Source organism: Pinus tabuliformis, chromosome 9 (assembly GCF_031772625.1).
Source record: "Pinus tabuliformis cultivar Carrire ecotype Pingquan chromosome 9, CPIR1, whole genome shotgun sequence".
NCBI lineage: Eukaryota > Viridiplantae > Streptophyta > Pinopsida > Pinales > Pinaceae > Pinus > Pinus tabuliformis.
The window spans coordinates 85,173,999-85,178,410 of record NC_142307.1 but is presented as its reverse complement, the minus strand read 5'-3'; positions in this window follow the sequence as shown (position 1 = coordinate 85,178,410).

The following is a 4,412-nucleotide window of genomic DNA, read 5'->3' as shown; positions in this document are numbered from 1 at the left end:
CCACTCAATATTGTGGGCTAATACCATGGTATAGACCCTTGGTATTATTTAACCTTAATTTTCCATCCCATACGCACCTTTCCTTCTGTGAAAGTGTGTGTATATGTATACACTCCTTTTGTTCTGTGAACCCACTTGTATATGCTACTTGGACTAGGTGAAACAACATATACAACTTAATACAACTTAAATCATTCTTTTTCTTCAATTGCTTGATTATGATCTGAGATCCTTTATCCCATTACTCTGTTTCATTTGAATAGACTTGTTATAATGTGAGTTGTCATCATATTATCATTTCTGAACTGATTCCTCTGAACTGCCCTACATTTTGTCACATCTATAAACACAACTGCCATGCATTTTTTCACATCTTGTTTATATCTTTATCATGCAGTCCATTCATCAAATAGGTTGTCTATCAAGGACAACACTAACACAATATTCTTGCACCAAACCTTTAACCATTATTTTGTTCCATCATTCAGTCACCTCTGATATCTCTATGTTCCATCATTTGTCACCTCTGATCCGTCCTGTAGATTCATCTAGTTACCATATACAGGTTAGTTGCCATCAAGGACAACACATGCATCATAATGCCAACAATGTAGCCCCCTTATTGTTATTGTTGTGCCCATGTAGTCCCCATATTGTTATTATTGTGTGCCATATAAGTCCACTATTGTTATTGTTGTGCCCTTACATTATTATTGTTATGTTGGCTCTAATTATATTGTGATCCCTTAGACTCCTATAAATAGAAAGGAGGTTTTTTCATTCAAATCATCCAAGAATTGTTCATTTGTGTAATGTAAAGGAGGTTTCCCCCTCGAAGAGGCTAATTTTTAAATCATGGATCTATCTATTTGTTAGTTGGTTGCATAACATATGTGCTAACGGGATGCCATGTGGCAACTTGTGGGAGTGCCACATGGCACCTTGTGGTTCCACTTATTATCAAAAAATTTATTATTTGCCACAAACTTACGAAGGGAATAACTTTCACATACGGGCTCGGATTGAGGCGACGTTCATGCTATTAGATTCCTTGCGACAAGCTCTTCAACCAAGTCCTAGTTTCACAACATTTCGAGGACTTTGATTTTTGGGCCATTAGGGATCCACGCAGATCAAAGATAAAGGAGATAAAGTAGCATTTTTTGGTGGTAAATTCCTTGTATGCCCCAAGGGTTAAAGTATAAACTCTACTATAATAATTGGGGTTCGTGAAGGAAGGTTGTTTAGAGTCTTGAAACAACCAACTCAAGCATTAGTGCATAATGATGTCAATCCATGTGAACTATGGCATAAAATATATGCCCACCTTCATTATAGATATTTTCCAGCTTTAAATTAGATGGTTTCAAGTGTTCCAGAATTGCAAGTGAAACATGAAGGAGTATGTAAAGGTTGTGCGCTTGGAAAGAATGTCAAGAAGCCTTTTCCAAGTAGTGAAAGTAGGTCCAAGGAAATCTGAGACCTAGTTCAATCTAATGTATGTGGTCTAATTCCAATGAAATATCTTGGAGGCTCTCTGTATTATGTAACCTTTAGTGATAAAGTCTCTCACAAGACATGGATTTACTTCGTGAAGACTAAAGATGAAGTCTTTGACAAGTTTCAATAATTTAAGGCTGAAGTAGAAAACTTGACTGGAAAGGAAATCAAGATTTTGAGATCAGATAATGGAGGAGAATGTACATCTAAGGAAATCGTTTCCTTTTGTAAAGAATTTGGGATTAAGATGGAGTTGATAGTCCCTTACAACCCACACCAAAATGGAGTTGCTGAAAGAAAGAACACGTCCATTGAAGAATCTATTAAGGCATTGATGGATGATCAAGACTTGCCCATGTTTATATGGAGTGAAGCATTCATGACAGTAGTATATATTGAAATATAAGTCCTCATCAAAATTTGGAAGATAAGACTCCTAAAGAAGCGTTCATTGAACAAAAACCAAAGGTTGGACACTTGAGAATTTTTGGTTGTCCAGTTTACATTCATGTACCCAAAAATAAGAGGAAGAAACTAGAGCCTTTTGGAAAGAAACGAATATTCGTTGGATATAGCGAGTCATCAAAGGCCTATAGAATCTATGTTCTAGGTCAAAGTCAATTGGGATGTTACCTTCAATGAGAATATTTCCTATAGTAAGTCTAAAGAAGTTCCATGGACCCCAATGATGATGAAGAACATGAAGCTCCCAAGGAAGAAGGTTTAGGTCCATTCAATCCTTTAGAACATCCCATATATCATCAAGAAGAGCTAGAAGGGCCTAGTGAAGCAATGAATCCAGTTGTTGTTCCTGAAATCAAGAAGAGGCTAGATTGTTTTAGATCTACCTTGTAGGAAGCATAAGGACATGCAATGATATGTGTCACCTTCAGGGAAAGCAAGATACTGAAGAGGTATTCCAGATCTCATTGGTTCTAAACTTTCAAACTATGAAGAGGCAACTAGCCAACAAGTTTGGAAGGATGTGATGTTGGAAGAATACGAATATATCATGAAGAATTACATATGGGAGATTGTTCCTAGAACTGATGGGAAATTATTTGTGACCTCCAAATGGGTATACAAGATTAAGAAATGCAGTGGATGGCACTATTGACAAGTATAAGGCAAGATTTGTGGCTAGAGGATTCTCCTATAAAGAGGGAGAGGATTATGATGAGAGTTTTTCACCAGTTGTCAAGTACACTGCTATTAGATCTATTATTTATATTGCTTCTTCTGTGGGTTGGACTTTACATCAACTGGATGTAACTACTACTTTCCTCAATGGTATGATTGAGGAAGAAGTGTACATAGAACAACCTCAAGGTTATGAGGTTCTTGGGAAAGAGTCTCACGTTTGCAGATTGAGGAAATACTTGTATGGACTTAAGGAGGCACCTAGAGCTTGGTATTCTCAAATTGATGGCTACTTGACAAGACTTGGATTCTCCAAAATTGATGTTGATCTGCACCTATATATCAAGGTTAAGAAAAATGAACCTGTGATTTTATTGTTATATGTTGATGACTTATTTCTGACAAGTGTGGATCATCTCATTGTTTGGTGTATTCAGTGTTAGATGGAGTTGGCATTTGAATTTGATATGAAGGATCTTGGCTTGATGCATTACTATTTGGGACTAAAAGTGTTAGGGTCCAACCCTAACCCCCTTATTTATGTAATAGGATCGAGTCATAGTTATAGTTAAGTAAAGAGTCAATAAAGCCCATATTAATAATTGTAAGTGGTTAACCTGCATTTAATGAAGGGACCACAGTTAGTTGCAAATGGGCCATGGTATTAGATAGATGGTATTAATAAGAACCATGGTATTGCATGTATGAATCCTATATAAAGGATAGAGACTCCCCTCGAGGAGCATCATGTCTTATTTTGTAATTGAGCTCAGCTCTATTGGAGGTTGCCCCCTCGAAGAGGCAAGTGAACATTGCTTTCTGAATAATAAAATACTTGTTTTTATTTCTCATTGTTCTATGTTCTGGGTATCTTTCTTCGCATATTTGGTATTCTGGTATCGTTTTGCAGGTTAAGAGCATAACAAGTGGTATCAAAGCGCTTTCCAGGGCTGGTGGGATTTCCAATTTTTAGCAATTATTTTTTTGGCTAGAGACGTGTTCCGGCGTCTTTAAACCACTGGATCTGTCGTTGAGCGCATAAACCTGCAGATTTGGGAAGGCATGCATGCAGGAAATATAAGAGGTGGTCACGCTTGTTGGACTCCCTTGTAACCCCTGTGGGTACCCCTTCGAGTAGTAGCGCATTAGACAGAACCGTGCACGGACTGTCTTCCAAGTACCCTTTGGGTATATCGAAAACCCCCTAGCTCCCTTGAAACCTCGCCACAGATAAACTGTCAGTCGTCTTGCTGCTACAGTACACTGAGAACAACACTCGGGAGATTACTCACACATACGATAGGGTAGTCGGGTTGTACGGCTAAGGGTACGGTTGATCCTCCTTGGTTAGTGCCCTAAAAGATTGGGTCGAGTACTACTGTCAGACCCTTATGTATATTGCGATTTGTAGCACCTGACACTCCTAGAGACAATAGTTCCCTTCTCTATCTCTGGATCACGCATCATCTTTGCCAGATCAGATCTCGCAGGTGGGGTTTTGTCGTAGCAACAACAATCAGTTCCGCTGTTCAGATCTATCAGATCCATCAAATCTGCCATCCAGATCTAGCAGTTTGGGCTCTATAGTCGTCGCAACAATCAGATCCGCCATTCAGATCTGACTAATTGTGTGGGTTCCTATACCCGGGCGTGATTTTCTCAGGACTTTGGGTAGCATTGAATTTTCTGGGATTCGAAGTCGCTTATTGGAGACCCCCCGGGATGCTTATTGAAGACTTAGCCCATAAGAATCAGGTCGACGAGCTGAGCAA